The 18,467-nt window shown below is 46.0% G+C and overlaps 2 protein-coding genes across 2 annotated transcripts in view; one reads left to right on the top strand and one right to left on the bottom strand.

The window, feature by feature from the left end:
- The window catches only part of LOC130357159 (fatty acyl-CoA hydrolase precursor, medium chain-like), a 70,870-nt gene extending 64,157 nt beyond the window's left edge, over window positions 1-6,713 (bottom strand). The window contains exon 1 of the mRNA XM_056559641.1: window positions 6,506-6,713. The gene's annotated coding sequence lies outside the window, so the exon portion shown is untranslated. The remainder of the gene's footprint in view (window positions 1-6,505) is intronic.
- Window positions 1-18,467, top strand: part of ERG (ETS transcription factor ERG) — a 414,806-nt gene that overhangs the window by 301,485 nt on the left and 94,854 nt on the right. The window lies entirely within an intron of this gene.

Below are 18,467 nucleotides of genomic sequence, written 5' to 3'. Positions count from 1 at the left end.
ATATCCTGTATTATACTCCAGAGCTGTACTCACTATTCTGCTGGTGAGGTCACTGTGTACATACATTACATTACTTATCCTGTACTGATCCTGAGTTATATCCTGTATTATACTGCAGAGCTGTACTCACTATTCCGCTGGTGGGGTCACTGTGTACATACATTACATTACTTATCCTGTACTGATCCTGAGTTATATCCTGTATTATACCCCAGAGCTGTACTCACTATTCTGCTGGTGAGGTCACTGTGTACATATATTACATTACGTATCCTGTACTGATCCTGAGTTATATCCTGTATTATACTCCAGAACTGCACTCACTATTCTGCTGGTGAGGTCACTGTGTACATACATTACATTACTTATCCTGTACTGATCCTGAGTTATATCCTGTATTATACTCCAGAGCTGTACTCACTATTCTGCTGGTGAGGTCACTGTGTACATATATTACATTACGTATCCTGTACTGATCCTGAGTTATATCCTGTATTATACTCCAGAGCTGTACTCACTATTCTGCTGGTGAGGTCACTGTGTACATACATTACATTACTTATCCTGTACTGATCCTGAGTTATATCCTGTATTATACTCCAGAGCTGTACTCACTATTCTGCTGGTGAGATCACTGTGTACATACATTACATTACTTATCCTGTACTGATCCTGAGTTATGGATACAATTGGTTATTCGGCTTTGCTATATTATTTGCATTAAATATAATTCGAGATGCTTTCACATCATATACATTACACATAAACTGCATACACAATGTGAACATAGCCTAAACAAGACAAGTCTGACTGAATTGTAGTCTGAATCCTGGGGCTGATGCTAATGGGGCCGATCTGTATTGATTGCATTACGTCAGATGTCAGCATGCTAGCGTGAAGCATAATAGTCCTTCCTGTGTTTTCCGATCCCGTCGAGATCCCCGGCTGCCAAGTTGTTCTTTGTTCTGTCTCTTGGACTCTTTACTTTGATGTGATCGTGTAATGAAAACTTCAGTGACGCAATGAATCTGATCAGAGGCAATACCGACTGACTACATGGACGAGATAATAGCTGGCCACTATGGGAACACTGGAAAATACACTTTACTAAGAGTTGTTACCATTCCTGACATGTCTGCCCTAGTAAATACTAGAATTTCCAGCACAATTCTAATGGATCTTTCCTTGTACGTCTTGTAGTGGCCAAGCTGGGTTACTGCAACTCTAAGGCTGCATTCACACCATGATCTGACCTTCCGATGCACTGATTCGATTTCAGAAGCTCAAATCGCCTGAAATTGTATCTGTGCATGGATAGGTACGGACAGATATGGAGCCATTAACTATTATGGGGCTTCGGACCCGATCGTAGTGAGCTAGTGACTACGATCTGGTCATTTTCTCAGGGGATCTGATTTTTGACTCGGACTGAAAATCGTGGCAGACGACAAAAATCGGATCCCCTGAGAAAATGACCAGATCGTAGTCACTAGCTCACTACGATCGGGTCCGCAGCCCCATAATAGTTAATGGCTCCATATCTGTCCATACCTATCCATGCACTGATTACATTTTAGGCGATTTGAGCTTCCGAAATCGTATCTGTGCATCGGAAGGTCAGATCGTGGTGTGAATGCAGCCTAACTGAAGTTAATGAATACTGAGCTGCAGTAACTCATCACAGCCACTACACAATGTATGGCGACGTCTGCTTCCAGCTCTACGTTTCTGTGTTTGCCTGTCCATGGTACTGGCAAATAGCCGATCAGTGGGGTAGCCAGGCATCGGACCCCCATGATGAGTTAATGATGACCTGTGGATAGGTCATCAATAAACTATGCCTGAAAAACAACTATCAAGACCTCAGATCAGAGTAGGGAGTTAAAGGGGTTCTCCAATATAAGGTGACTTTAGTAATAAAGTGCCATACAGTAATGGACATGTTTACCAAGGATCTTTGCTTGTGTTGGTGGTAAATGACCGTGTCCTGTGTCTCCCATCACAATGCTGACTTGTTTTTAAGAACCGGATACTTCCTGTTTCTGTGGCCTCCCTCAGACTACAATCCCCAGGATCCTTTACTTCAAGGTGGTAGGGGGCTTATTACCCTCCCACACATCAGTCACCCCCCCCCCCCTCTCCATTGCAGCACAGCTCAACCTGACACACAAGCTGTGAATCTATGTGATGATGAATGCACACACATGTAAAGTCATCAGGGAGCCGGCTTCATACACAATAGACAAAGCAGACAAGCCCCCTTTCAGCACCTGACTTGTGATGTATTGTCTTGGGCTGCAGAGCAAGCTGGGAAAGGTCCGAGACAACACTCATTATGTAGGCTGCAGAAAATGAAAAACAAAGAATTTCAATACCAGCCACCAAACATAGGTAAGTGAAGTATATTAGTAACAAGACTAACTTTGCTGCCCCTGTATTACATTCAAAGAACCAAAAATCCCGGGATATCCCTTTAAAATGTTTCCACATAAAAAAAAAATAAATAAATAAACTTAAAATATTGTCATTATCACACTGATGAGTAGTGCAAACACAAAAAGATGATATTTGCACTTTACTCACTTATCAGCTTTGCTGTATAGACTGGGACAAAATGACAGATTCATCTCATCATTAGAGTATCACTGCCTTCTGTCAAAGACAGGAGTCCCTGCTCAGAAACAAATTTGCCAAAAGTGTTAAAAATAAAATTAAATTATATTCATATGAGTAAAATTCAGAGCAATCCAAATTATTCCAAAGTTTGCTCATCTCTATCTAGGACATTTCTCAGTCACATGACTCTTATTCATTTCTGCTGCTGTAAAGTGCACACATCTTGCTTTACTGTCTATACAGGAAATAAAGGAAGGGAGTGTGTGTCTCTAATATGGCTGCTCCCAGGAATAGTTTTATGAATTAAATAAAATAAAAATACCTATAAGATTAAATAAAAAATAAGAAAAAAAAGGACATGATTTATCATCTACATATGTAAATGTCATTTGTAAAACTAAAAAACATTGACACATTTAATTTGAAGGGGTGTGGAGAGAACTGGGAGATGAAGCACTATAACACAATACTCTGTGAAGCATATCCAGGAAAAGTTATCCTGACTTAAAGGGGTACTCCGGTGGAAAACTATTTGCCAGAAAGTTAGGGTGCATTCACACCACGATTTAGTTATACAGGGACCGGATCTGGCGGGGGAGAGTGAAATCCGGCGCTCCCGTATCCCAGCAAGACCTGGCCCCCATCTCATTCATATGAATGAGCCGACCGGAGTCAAAAAGTGACTCTGGTCGGCTCATTTTTGCCCCGTATCTGGTTTTCTGACTGTACTGAAAACCGTGGTATACTGCGGTTTTCAGTCCGGTCAGAAAACCGGATATGGGGCAAAAAATTAGCCGACCAGAGTCACTGTTTGACTCCGGTCGGCTCATTCAAATGAATGAGAAGGGGGCCGGGTCCGGCTGGGATAACGACGGTTTTCACTTCCCCCAAATGGATCCTGTCCCCGTATAGCTAAAACCTGATGTGAATGCGCCCTATAACAGATTTGTAAATTAGTTCTATTTAAAAATCTTAATCCTTCCAGTATTTATCAGCTGCTGTATGCTCCACAGGAAGTTCTTTCCTTTTTGAATTTCTTTTCTGTCTGACCACAGTGCTCTCTGCTGACATCTCTGTCTATTTCAGGAACTATCCAGAGTAGGAGCAAATCCCCATAGCAAACCTGTCCTGCTCTGGACAGTTCCTGGACATGGACAGAGGTGTCAGCAGAGAGCACTGTGGTCAGTTGATTAAAAAACAAAACATGTTTTCCAGTGAAGTACCCCTTTAACAGGTTGATACTGGTCTGACCAGAGATCTATAGAAAATATTTAGTGTGAAGACAGCAAGGTCCTTGTACAGCTTTACCTTGCATTGCATCGGGATTGACCTTACCGAAGACAGGACTAGTGACAATTGAGCCTAACCTTAGAAGGTATGCCTGACATTAGCTATACCTATTTGTATTAAAAGAGAAAAAAGAGGGACCGTGCCTCATGTATTACCCAAGACACAGGGTGGAATAAGAGGTGGAACAAGGCACCAGCCTTTCGGTTGGCCGCTCACCTTATGGTGGATAAAATGTGCTTATCACCCCTGGATAGGGGTACAGTTGGAAGCTTGATCGGAATGAACTGCAAAGCCTATTGGGTCACAGGGTTGGGGAACCCAATCCTGTTCAATGAAGTGGATATAGAGAGCAAATAGGACCTATACATCAGACACTGTTCCAATTTCCAAGATAGAATAATCGTAGCCAAAGCAATGTGGCGGTTAAAGTGCCAGCAGACACTATGTTTATTAAGTAAGAACCAATGACGCGTTTCGGAGGTGGAACCCTCCTTCCTTAGATTGGCATCGCCAATTGATGCCAATCTGAGGAAGGAGGGTTCCACCTTCGAAACACGTCATTGGTTCTTACTTAATAAACATAGTGCGTGCTGGCACTTTAACCGCCACATTGCTTTGGCTACGATTATTCTATCTTGGAAATTGGAACAGCGCCTGATGCATGGGTCGTATTTGCTCTCTATATCCATTAGCTATACCTAGGCACAACGATTTTGAGTTCCCTCAGGAAAACAGAAATGTGTCAGGAACTTAGGGACTGACATGTGCTCCAGACTGAAGAACTGAACTAGAAAGATTAAGTTCCACCTCTTCTTCCAGGCTAGGAGGTGGAGATGGGACAAGCTCCTGCACTCATTGGCTAGGAGTGACTAGTGACTAGATTCTGGTTCAACTGAACATGAAAAGGCAGTGCAAAATGAAATTGTTGACCCTCTGCACGCATGTGCTTATTACTGAAGAATTGAACTAGAAAGACTAAAGGGGTACTCTGCCCCTAGACATCTTAAGGATAGACGATAAGTTGTCTGATTGCGGGGGTCCCTCAGCTAGGACCCCCCACGATCTCTGTGCTGCACCTGGCATTCATTTAGGATGTTGAGTGCAGGCGGCAGGGGTCATGATGTCACGGCCAAGCCCCTCATGACATCATGCCATACCCCTTCAATGCAAGTTTTTTAGAGAGGGGGCATGGCGGTCACCACGCCCTCTCTCATAGACTTGCATTGAGGGGGCGTGGTGTGATGTCATGAGGGGCATGGTCATGATGTCACAACCCCCCCGCCACTCGTTCCAAGCGTTTGGAACAAAATGTTCCGAACGCTGGGGCAGCAGAGTACCCCTTTAAGTTCCCCCTCTTCTCCCAGGCTAGTAGGTGGAGATGGGACAAGCTCCACACTGATTGGCTAGGAGTCCAATGTTTGACTAGATTCTGGTTCAAATGTACATGAAAAGAATTATTGACCCTTTGCATGCTATAGAATGCAGGCAGTCTATAAAGACGCACATGCAATATGGAACACATAGTCACCTAGACCTTCAGCACCTGAAATACACACTTCATTGTCCAGCAAACCTTTTAATACTTCAGCCACCTGACTAGTCTCAGATTAGCAGCTGGTACAGCTCATGCCGGGCCACCACAGTGGAGGTCACATGGAAGGGTAGGGCACAACCAAAAATGTTGTTCCCTACTAAGGACTGACTGCATACATTATTATTATTTTTTTTGTGACATTGCATGTCCTCTTGTGGGTTCTCACATGGTTTGCATTTAACCCTTTGGAGCCCAGACAAGGCCGGGTTCTTCTTCTTACAGGGAGAAGCTAAATGTATCTTGCATGTGTTTATGTGGGGGAAGTGATAAGAAAACAATACAGCGTTATCTCCACCGCACCGTGTCCAGAGCGCAGATGACAGGATGCGACCTCTCCGGCACATCCTCTATTTTTTACTATTTCAATCTTGCAGATAAAGATTGAAGACCAGAATAGCTCCTAACCTCGTGTTATTTGTCTGTATAAGACAAGTCATGGCCCCTGCTCTCCCAGCTCATCCCTGCTTGGTCTCTAGTATGCATATAGTGAGACCTCTTTGAGATGTCCACCCGCAATTAGACAAAAAAAATGGGGGGGGGGGGGGGGTCTACTCGGGTGGCCTTAGAAATGAGGAACTGAAAATGTGCTCTGGTTAAAGGTGGTTTTCTTAAAAAGGTGTGTGGTGAGGGTGTGATGAGGGCAGATGGAATTACCCTAGGGGCAGATGTCATTAGCCCCTTGTGTTTGTGACACCAGGGCGTGGTTTATCCTCAATACCACCCGAAGGTATACTGCTGGATCCTGGGCTAGGCACGGGGGCATTAATGTCTCCGATGCCAAGTTACGGAACAACGGCAGCTTTACTGAGGTTAGACAGGTGTAACAGTCTTAACAGTTTTGCCAGACTCAAGGTGGTGACCAATGACTTCAGAGACCTCAGGGCTCGCTGGGACTTGTAGTGGACTTGGACAATTTGCTGCAGGACCACGCTGACTAGACACAGATTTATCTTGACTGACTTGACTGGGACTGACTAGACAGACTTTACCCTGTTTGTAGCTTACCAGGTTTTGACGTTCCCCTGTGGGGTAGTGGACTTTTGGATGCCTGGCTGTGTGGTCGGCTTCAGGCCTCCTCAGGACACCAGACACTCTCTCGGGACTTGACCTCATTGTACTCAGCAAAGACTTGGACTAAGAGACTGAACTAGCTCCACCCAGGGTTTATATGGGGGAGACTCTGGAGGGGTCCCATAGGTCACCCTGTAGGTCACATGGTCACTGGTACCTTCCATGGTTACAACACATGACAACAGTATTTGAAGGTACATAACACTATAAACACTTTACATTCATTATCATAGGCAATTAACACTATTCACGGGACATAGGTACAGAGGGGCCCAGGGGTCACTGAATAGAGTCCGCCTGACAGGGCAGCAAGGGTACAGGGGTGCAACTCCTGTACTGGGCCACCACAGGTGATCTTTTGGAGAGCTTTCCCTGAATATAAGGCATTGGGACTATATATTCTCTAGAGCAGTAGTCTTGAAACTATGAAACTCCAGCTGTTGCAAAACTACAACTCCCAGCGTGCCCAGAGAGCCAACAGACAACCTATTGTTATCAATGACAGACATGTAATACCTTATTTCTCCTGTGGGGGCACTGTAGGGAAACTGAATACTTACTGCCAGATACCTACAGCTCATTAATGGGGGCAGTTTTTCCCCCCAAAACTGAACACTTACTGCCAGATACCTACAGCTCATTAATGGGGGCAGTTTTTTTCCCCAAAACTGAACACTTACTGCCAGATACCTACAGCTCATTGCTCAGGGCAAGTTTTCACAACCAGAGTGCCGCCAGCTGTTGCAAAACTACAACTCCCAGAATGCCCGGACACCCAACAGACAACCCATTGATTTCAGTGACAGACATGTAATATTTAATTTCTCCTGTGGGGGTGCTTCAGGGAAACTGACCACTTATTGCCAGATACCTACAGCTCATCGCTCGGGGGAGGTTTTCCCACTCAGGGTGCCTCCAGCTGTTGCAAAACTACAACTCCCAGCATGCCCGGACAGCCGTTGGCAACTGCTGGAGGTCTATAGTTTGGAGACCACTGCTCTAGAGAGTAAAGAGTGCAATATAAACTGTAGTGCTACTTGGTCCTCTAGGTGGCGCTCTCCTTATTCACATGCTATATTGTTTGTCTTCTATTGATCTGACTAGTGGCTGTATAGCAAGTGAATATGTTTTCTGTTGCTGCAAAAATATTTTGCCTGAAAATAAAAAAAATACCTGACACCTACATGCCGGCTCCACCACGGCCTCCGTTGTCCAACGTGCTCGCCCCCCACTGATACAGCGCTTCCTGGGGGTATCTCAACACACAGGAATTCTACAAAGACTTCTGGTCAGTGCCACTAGGGGGCACTGTATTAGCAGTATTGTTTATTGGGAGCTCTCTGCTGATATTGTTTAACAGAGGGCACAAATAATTTTTAAGGGCACAGGCTTACTTAAAAATGTATTAAAAAAAAAAAAAAAGATACCTACCTACCCACTTCTCCAATGGGGAAGGTTACTGTTGCTGGCAGCATAGACATAGTCTTCTGCAAAGACGTCTGGTAGGTGCCACTAGAGGGCGCTATGTTGGCAGTATTGCTTTTAGGCTACCTTTGAACCCCCTATAGCTACTTATTTGTGTACACCAGTGTTTTCCAACCAGGAAGCCTCCAGCTGTTGCAAAACTTCAACTCCCAGCGTCCCGGCATGCTGGGAGTTGTAGTTTTGCAACAGCTGGGGGCAACCTGGTTGGGAAACAGAGGTGTATCGGTGTATAAGGTACCTCTACCTTAGTACGCAAGATGGTCCTTTTTTGGATGGAGCTGGTGAGTAGTGTTGAGCACGAATATTTGTAATGCAAATTTTTATTGCAAATCGCAAATATTAAAAATATAGTGCTATATGTTCGTAAAGATGAATATTCTTTTTTTGTGTGTTTTTTCTAATTTTTTTGCGAATTTATATGCAAAAAAAGTGAACAAACATGGCGAATATGCAAATTTTGCTAACATAGGATGAATAATAAGCACGAATATTGTAAAAAAAAAAAAGGAGTATTATAAGGTAAAACTCGCAGAACTCCATCTTTTAGGACAACTTTTTTGGTTTCAATTTGTTTGCATTTTTTTGATGCGCCATTTCATTTCCGCTACTACATGAAAAGTAGTCCAGAATGGTCATGGTTTGTATGTGCGTATGCAGTGGTCGTGTTAGGTTATTACGTGCACAATAAATCTTTTCTCCCCTGGACACCCCGTCCCCTTTTTCTGCCCTCTCACTAACTAGTCTCTGCACCTGCCTGCCAGAAAGTTAAATCATACTTTACCATGGTGATGATCAGGTGGCAGAATGTTTAAAACTCCCGGGCAATCTCCGCAGTCTGAGAGTAACGCCTTCAAGTGTTGTAACGGAATTCCCATAGACTTTCTAATTGATAATTAAATAATTAAAAAACATACAGCAGCTAAGTGACATCTGCTACTACCTTTCATGTCTCCAATATGGCTGCCTCACCAAACAGATAATCTCTTCAGGAGACTGGAAAAGCTGGGAGAGTACTGTGAGCCTTTGCGCGCCACTCAGCCTTGCCAGTATGCTAAAGAGAATTTGCCCTGCTAAAACAGCCCTATTGGAGCTCTACAGGAGACTTGGAAAGCTGGGTGGTATTCATAGTGTGTGCCACCCAGCTTTTCCAGTCTCCTGAAGCCCCAGCAGTGATAGACTGCTTGTCCTGTCTGCCTCCATGACTTTGACTTCTCTCCTCTCTCACTTTATTTCAGCCTGCAATATATATTTTCTCCCCTTCCCACCCCGGTCCCCTCTCTCTGCCCCCACACTAACAATTTCTGCATCTGCCTACCAGACAGTTAAATAATACTTTACCATGACCTTGGTCCGGTGGCAGGATGTTTACAATGCCTGGGCAATCTCCACAGTCTTACAGAAATATTAGTATTTTCCTGTTTTGTTACGACTTTAGTGACAACAGGAAGTGCAGCCATATTTGTTGTCATGATTGAATGATCACTTTGTGTTTAATAGAACCAATATAGCTGCATTTCCTGTTGGAACAAAACAAAACAACAAAACAAATAAAAACAAAAAACAAAATGGCTATTACAAAAGAGCAGAACATTTATAATAGTTATCTATAAAGCTTGAGGAACTGTTCCATATATTCATCACCAACAGAGAGAGACTTTGGTTGCAGTACGCTTCCCCCGGGCCCTATGGTAGGTGAAGGGCCCCTCTATGGTATGTACAGTTTTTATACCATGACTATGGCTTTAAACGACTATTCTGGTCATTTCTGAGGCTGGAAAATTACTAGGCTGCAATAATGTCATAAGTGCTTTCATTTTTGGGAAATAACTCCCTCTCTATCTGCAGCCTTGTAGGCCGGGGGATGGGAGGCCAGAAAATGTGTCTCGGCTCTGATAACTTTCTTATCACCCGGGTTATTAATTATAGCTTCCCACATTTCTCCAGAAATACCCAGGAGCCTTGGCTTCTGGTCTCTAAGATAATCACAATCACAGCTACAAATACAGAGAAACCTCTCCAAAAGGCCACCATTATATGGAGACCACCCCTGTGAGGAGACCACCCCTGTGAGGAGACCACCCTATGAGGAGACCACCCTTATGAGGAGACCACCCTATGAGGAGACCACCCCAACGAGGAGACCACCCTATGAGGAGACCAATCTATGAGGAGACCACCCCTATGGGGAGATCAATCTATGAGGAGACCACCCCTATGAGGAGACCCCCCTATGAGGAGACCACCCCTATGGGGAGACCACCCTATGAGGAGACCACCCTATGAGGAGACCAATCTATGAGGAGACCACCCTATGAGGAGACCACCCCTAGGGGGAGACCACCCTATGAGTAGACCACCCTATGAGTAGACCAATCTATGAGGAGACCACCCTATGAGGAGACCCCCCTATGAGGAGACCACCCCTATGGGGAGACCACCCTATGAGGAGACCAATCTATGAGGAGACCACCCCTATGGGGAGACCACCCTATGAGGAGATCAATCTATGAGGAGACCACCCCTATGAGGAGACCCCCCTATGAGGAGACCACCCCTATGGGGAGACCACCCTATGAGGAGATCAATCTATGAGGAGACCACCCCTATGAGGAGACCCCCCTATGAGGAGACCACCCCTATGGGGAGACCACCCTATGAGGAGACCACCCCTATGTGGAGACTACCCTATGAGTAGACCACCCTATGAGTAGACCAATCTATGAGGAGACCACCCCTATGGGAGACCACCCCTATGGGAGACCTCCCCGTTATCCAGGCCAGATTTCGGTGTGAAAAATTTTCCGTCCACTGTTCGTTCATTAACTCTGAGAAAACAAAAGACCACTTTTCTATGCAATCTCATGTGGTCTATGTTTAGTAGGGAAAGAGAATACAATATAAAGTATATTACTAATACAAAACATGGGGCTTCCCTCAAAAATACCAACTTTCTCCTCTTTTATCTTACTAAAGAATTAGGGTTAAACACCACTTAGTATATAGTGCCAAATAACACTACAAATAATGCTATATAGTTCACACAATATTCTACCATATAGTGCCAAATAACAGTACCAATAGTGCTATATAGTTCCCACAAAATGCTACCGTAAAGTGCCAAATAACAGTACCAATAGTGCTATATACTGTAGTTTCCACAACATGCTACTATATAGTGCCAAATAACAGTACCAATAGTGCTATATAGTTCAAACAATATGTTAGTGTATAACAGAACCAATAGAGCTATACAGTTCCCACAATATGCGACCATATTATGGCAAATAACAATACTAAAAGTGCTATATAGTTCCCCGCAATATGTTGCCATATAGTGGCAAATAACAGCATCAATGGTGCTATATGGTTCTTACAATATGCTACTATATAGTGCCAAGTAACATACACCATTGTTATACATTGACTTTTGTATAATGTAGTGCAATCATGTAGAGAGTAATACCAATAAAATAGTCCCATCCCATAAGGTGCTTACAGTACACTCTTTAAGCCTACATTATACTGCCATATAATTCCCATTAAAAGTACTAAAGTAAGTTAATTGGGAGCTCTCTGCTGATATTGTTTAACAGGGGGCACTAATAATTTCTAAGGGCACAGGCTTACTTAAAAATGTATTTAAAAAAAAAGATACCTACCTACCCACTTCTCCGATGGGGAAGGTTACTGTTGCTGGCAAAATAGACAGTCTTCTGCAAAGACGTCTGGTAGGTGCCACTAGAGGGCGCCATGTTGGCAGTATTGCTTTTAGGGGATACTACCTTTGAGCCCCCTATAGCTACATATTTGTGTATACCAGTGTTTTCCAACCAGGAAGCATCCAGATGTTGCAAAACTACAACTCCCAATGGCTGTCCAGGCATGCTGGGAGTTGTACTTTTGCAACAGCTGGGGGCAACCTGATTGGGAAACACAGGTGTATCGGTGTATAAAGTACCTCTACCTTAGTACTCAAGATGGTTCTTTTTGAGTATTATAAAGGTAAAACTACACAGAACTCCATCTTTTAAGACAACTTTTTTGGTTTCAGTTTGTTTGCATTTTTTTTAATGCACCATTTCAATTTCATTTCCGCTACTACATGAAAAGTAGTCCAGAATGATCATGGTTTGTATGTGCGTATGCAGTGGTCATGTTAGGTTATTACGTGCACAATAAATCTTTTCTCCCCTGGACGCCCCGTCCCCTTCCTCTGCCCTCTCACTAACTAGTCTCTGCACCTGCCTGCCAGACAGTTAAATCATACTTTACCATGGTGATGATCAGGTGACAGAATGTTTACAACTCCCGGGCAACCTCCGCAGTCTGAGAGTAACACCTTCAGGTGATGAAATGGATTTCCCATAGACTTGCTAATTGATAATTAAATTAATGCAATTTCTGGACATACAGCAGCTAAGTGCCTTCCCAGCACTAGTGCCATTTTAGTCTGGTGGGAGTCGTATTGGTCAAACCTTCCACTCGAATGGACATCAGTAGCATTAGATTGGCAGATGAGACTATGAGGGGTCCGGAATGACTCTTTGGCAGGAGACAGTCATGGCCGTAAATGTTGGCACCCCTGAAATTTTTCTAGAATATGAAGTATTTCTCACAGAAAAGGATTGCAGTAACATGTTTTCCTATACACATGTTTATTCCCTTTGTGTGTATTGGAACTAAACCAAAAAAGGGAGGAAAAAAAGCAAATTGGACATAATGTCACCAAACTCCAAAAATAGTCTGGACAAAATTATTGGCACCCTTATAAAATTGTGGAAAAATATGATTAAAGGAGCATCAAATGCTTGAAACAAACTCACCTGGGGCAAGTAACAGGTGTGGGCAAAATAAAAATCACATCTGAAAGCAGATTAAAAGGAGAGAAGTTCACTTAGTCTTTGCATTGTGTGTCTGTGTGTGTGTCACACTAAGCATGGACAACAGAAAGAGGAGTAGAGAACTGTCTGATGACTTGAAAAGCAAAACTGTGGAAATATATCAACAATCTCACAGTTACAAGTCCATCTCCAGAGATCTAGATTTGCCTTTGTCCACAGTGCGCAACATTATCAGGAAGTTTGCAATCCATGGCACTGTAACTAATCTCCCTGGGCATGGATGGAAGAGAAAACTGATGAAAGGTATCAACACAGGATAGTCCAGATGGTGGATAAGCAGCCCCAAACAAGTTCCAAAGATATTCAAGCTGTCCTGCAGGCTCAGGGAACATCAGTGTAAGCGCAAACTATCAGTTGACATTTAAATGAAATGAAATGCTATGGCAGGAGACCCAGGAGGACCCCACTATGGAGGAGACCCCGGAGGACCCCACTATGGAGGAGACCCAGGAGGACCCCACTATGGAGGAGACCCGGGAGGACCCCACTGCTGACACAGAGACATAAAAAAAGTAAGACTACATTTTGTCAAAATGAACCTGAGTAAGCCAAAATCCTTCTGGGAAAAAGTCTTGTGGACACATGAGACCAAGATAGAGCTTTTTGGTAAAGCCCATCATTCTACTGTTTACTGAAAATGGAATGAGGCCTACAAAGAAAAGAACACGGTACCTACAGTGAAATATGGTGGAGGTCAATTATGTTTTTGGGTTGTTTTGCTGCCTCTGGCACTGGGGGCCTTGAATGTGTACAAGGCATCATGAAATCTGAGGATTACCAACGGATTTTGGGTCGCACTGTACAGCCCAGTGTCAGAAAGCTGGGTTTGCGTCCAAGATCTTGGATCTTCCAGCAGGACAATGACCTCAAACATACATCAAAAGACCCCCAGAAATGGATGGCAACAAAGCGCTGGAGAGTTCTGAAGTGGCAGCAATGAGTCCAGATCTAAATCCCATTGAACACCTGTGGAGAGATCTTAAAATTGCTGTTGGGAAAAGGCGCCTTCCAATAAGAGAGACCTGGAGCAGTTTGTAAAGAAAGAGTGGTCCAACATTCCGGCTGAGAGGTGTAAGAAGCTTATTGATGGTTATAGGAAGCATCTGATTTCAGTTATTTTTTCCAAAGGGTGTGCAACCAAATATTAAGTTAAGGGTACCAATAATTTTGTCCAGCCCATTTTTGGAGTTTGGTGACATTATGTCCAATTTGCTTTTTTTCCCCTCCTTTTTTGGTTTAGTTCCAATACACACAAAGGCAATAAACATGTGTATAGCAAAACACGTGTTACTGCTGTCACGATGCCGGCTGGCAGGTAGTGGATCCTCTGTGCCAGAGAGGGATTGGCGAGGACCGCGCCAGTGGACCGGTTCTAAGTCACTACTGGTTTTCACCAGAGCCCGCCGCAAAGCGGGATGGTCTTGCTGCGGCGGTAGTGACCAGGTCGTATCCACTAGCAACGGCTCACCTCTCTGACTGCTGAAGATTGGCGCGGTACAAGGGAGTAGACAGAAGCAAGGTCGGACGTAGCAGAAGGTCGGGGGCAGGCGGCAAGGTTCGTAGTCAGGGTGGATAGCAGAAGTTCTGGTACACAGGCTTTAGACACACAAAACGCTTTCACTAGGCACAAGGGCAACAAGATCCGGCAAGGGAGTGCAAGGGAGGAGACCAGATATAGCCAGGGAGCAGGTGGAAGCCAATTAAGCTAATTGGGCCAGGCACCAATCATTGGTGCACTGGCCCTTTAAGTCTCAGGGAGCTGGCGCGCGCGCGCCCTAGAGAGCGGAGCCGCGCGCGCCAGCACATGACAGCAGGGGACGGGAACGGGTAAGTGACCTGGGATGCGATTCGCGAGCGGGCGCGTCCCGCTGTGCGAATCGCATCCCCAACGGCCATGACAGTGCAGCGCTCCCGGTCAGCGGGACCGACCGGGGAGCTGCAGGGAGAAAGACGCCGTGAGCGCTCCGGGGAGGAGCGGGGACCCGGAGCGCTAGGCGTAACAGTACCCCCCCCCCTTAGGTCTCCCCTTTTTTTTGTCCGGTGACTACCTCCCCTGGGATGAGGACACCGGGAAGGAATGGATGGTTTCCTCAATGGCAGGCAGTACAGCAGGAGTAGGGATGGGGAGGGAGGGCAGAGGGTGAAGCTTGGCACGGGGCAGGGAGACACAAGGACGGGAGCCATGAGGGGACACAGAGGCTTGCCTGATGGGACTGGGAGGGGGGGAGAGGCATTTCCTGTGGCAGGCAGAGTCCCTAACGACCTTAGGGGGACCGGATACAGGAGGAACCACAGGGTCACGGCAGGGAGTACAGGGAACTGGTTTAAGGCAGTCCTTGGAACAAGAGGGACCCCAACTCTTGATCTCCCCAGTGGACCAATCCAGGGTTGGGGAATGGTGCTGAAGCCAGGGTAGTCCAAGGAGAATTTCGGAAGTGCAATTGGGAAGGACCAAAAACTCAACTTTCTCGTGATGAGGTCCGATGCACATTAGGAGGGGCTCCGTGCGGTAACGCACGGTGCAATCCAACCTGGCTCCGTTGACCGCGGAAATGTGGAGTGGCTTGACAAGACGGGTCACCGGAATGCGGAATTTATTCACCAAGGACTCCCGAATAAAATTCCCAGAGGCACCAGAGTCCAGGCAGGCCACGGCTGAGAGGGAAGAGCTGGCTGAAGTAGAAATCTGTACAGGCACCGTGAGACGTGGAGAAGCCGACTTAGCATCAAGAGACGCCACACCCACGAGAGCTGGGTGCGAGCGTGCGTTTCCCAGACGTGGAGGACGGATAGGGCAATCCACCAAAAAATGTTCGGTACTGGCACAGTACAGACAAAGATTCTCTTCCTTACGGCGATTCCTCTCTTCCAGGGTCAGGCGAGACCGATCCACTTGCATGGCCTCCTCGGCGGGAGGCCTAGGCGCAGATTGCAATGGAGACTGTGGGAGAGGTGTCCAGAGATCTAAGTCTTTTTCCTGGCGGAGCTCTTGATGCCTCTCAGAAAAACGCATGTCAATGCGAGTGGCTAGATGAATGAGTTCATGCAGGTTAGCAGGAGTTTCTCGTGCGGCCAGAACATCTTTAATGTTGCTGGATAGGCCTTTTTTAAAGGTCGCGCAGAGGGCCTCATTATTCCAGGATAGTTCAGAAGCAAGAGTACGGAATTGTATGGCGTACTCGCCAACGGAAGAATTACCCTGGACCAGGTTCAGCAGGGCAGTCTCAGCAGAAGAGGCTCGGGCAGGTTCCTCAAAGACACTTCGAATTTCCGAGAAGAAGGAGTGTACAGAGGCAGTGACGGGGTCATTGCGGTCCCAGAGCGGTGTGGCCCATGACAGGGCTTTTCCAGACAGAAGGCTGACTACGAAAGCCACCTTAGACCTTTCAGTAGGAAACTGGTCCGACATCATCTCCAAGTGCAGGGAACATTGCGAAAGAAAGCCACGGCAAAACTTAGAGTCCCCATTAAATTTGTCCGGCAAGGACAGGCGGAGGCTAGGAGTGGCCACTCGCTGCGGAGGAGGTGCAGGAGCTGGCGGAGGAGATGATTGCTGATGAAGTTGCGACTGAAGTTGGTGCACAATGGTGGACACTTCCGACATCTGGTGGGTTAGATGGGCGATCTGTCGGGCTTGCTGGGCGACCACCGTGGTGATATCAGAGGCAACTGGCAGGGGAACCTCAGCGGGATCCATGGCCGGATCTACTGTCACGATGCCGGCTGGCAGGTAGTGGATCCTCTGTGCCAGAGAGGGATTGGCGAGGACCGCGCCAGTGGACCGGTTCTAAGTCACTACTGGTTTTCACCAGAGCCCGCCGCAAAGCGGGATGGTCTTGCTGCGGCGGTAGTGACCAGGTCGTATCCACTAGCAACGGCTCACCTCTCTGACTGCTGAAGATTGGCGCGGTACAAGGGAGTAGACAGAAGCAAGGTCGGACGTAGCAGAAGGTCGGGGGCAGGCGGCAAGGTTCGTAGTCAGGGTGGATAGCAGAAGTTCTGGTACACAGGCTTTAGACACACAAAACGCTTTCACTAGGCACAAGGGCAACAAGATCCGGCAAGGGAGTGCAAGGGAGGAGACCAGATATAGCCAGGGAGCAGGTGGAAGCCAATTAAGCTAATTTGGCCAGGCACCAATCATTGGTGCACTGACCCTTTAAGTCTCAGGGAGCTGGCGCGCGCGCGCCCTAGAGAGCGGAGCCGCGCGCGCCAGCACATGACAGCAGGGGACGGGAACGGGTAAGTGACCTGGGATGCGATTCGCGAGCGGGCGCGTCCCGCTGTGCGAATCGCATCCCCAACGGCCATGACAGTGCAGCGCTCCCGGTCAGCGGGACCGACCGGGGAGCTGCAGGGAGAAAGACGCCGTGAGCGCTCCGGGGAGGAGTGGGGACCCGGAGCGCTAGGCGTAACAACTGCAATCCTTTTCTGTGAAAAATACTTCATTTTCTAGAAAAATTTCAGGGGTGCCAACATTTACGGCCATGACTGTATAGACAATTTTGAAGATGATCATATCAATATACTCTATTAAAGAGGTTATCCAAAGGTCAAAAGTTATCCTCAAAAGTTATTTGACCCCCCAAATGGATCGTCTAGAATGGGGATAGGGAATACATTTTTATTTTGGGATATCCCCTCATATAGATGTTATAAAGAGAGGCCGTGGGGATCAGCTAATCACCCTATTGGGCCCAATCTACAGGGGCTTGTCTGTCATAATATTACTTGTAAGCTGGCTAGACATATTCAACAGCTTTTTCTCCCCCCCATACACATGCTGGAGGGGGATGGAAACCACTAATAGACTTCTCTGGTGTTGGCAAAAGGATTGGGCAATCTGCAAAATGAGTTGGTAGGCTTCCATACACATAGATGGTTGTCCAATCTTCAGGACTGCCCAACCTCTCCCATTGGTGGAGACAAACTGATCCAAAAGACCATTTTTGGACCCCAGCACTGTATCCAATTGAGTAGCACTGAAAGTAATTCTTTATTCGTAGAGTATAAAGTATAATGACTGACAGCTAGGCCCTCCTAGACCTTCCTCGTGGGTCTCCAGTCTTCTGGCTACTCTCTATTGGTGGTCATGGCTTCTTCAAGTCTAAAACTAATGCCATGCCTAACCAAACAAAAACATTTGTAAAAAGTCAGGATGTCTCATACAAATTTTTACGTCTCAGTACGAGTGCCAATACTTTTTTTTTTTATTAGTGCTCACCGATGACAATCACAGATGACAATTACTAATACTTTCTTTTTCATGTCATGTGACAACAGAAATAGTTAGGTAGCCAGGTAGGTGGGGAAACTCCTATTAGGTTGTTGCCCAGAATGAGTAGTCACCCTGATTAGGTACCGTCCAAAAGAAAAAATTTAAAATCCCCTTCACCTTACCTCCGCTCCTGCACTGGTGCCTCTACATCCGTTACCCTCTTAGTGGTGCAGGACCTTCTCCTGTAAGCCAGGATGCTGCAGGACCTGCTACATGAGGAAATGATATAATT

Source organism: Hyla sarda, chromosome 2 (assembly GCF_029499605.1).
Source record: "Hyla sarda isolate aHylSar1 chromosome 2, aHylSar1.hap1, whole genome shotgun sequence".
Taxonomy (NCBI): Eukaryota; Metazoa; Chordata; class Amphibia; order Anura; family Hylidae; genus Hyla; species Hyla sarda.
Note: the sequence above shows the minus strand (reverse complement) of the source record. Positions and strands in the feature narration are given on the sequence as shown.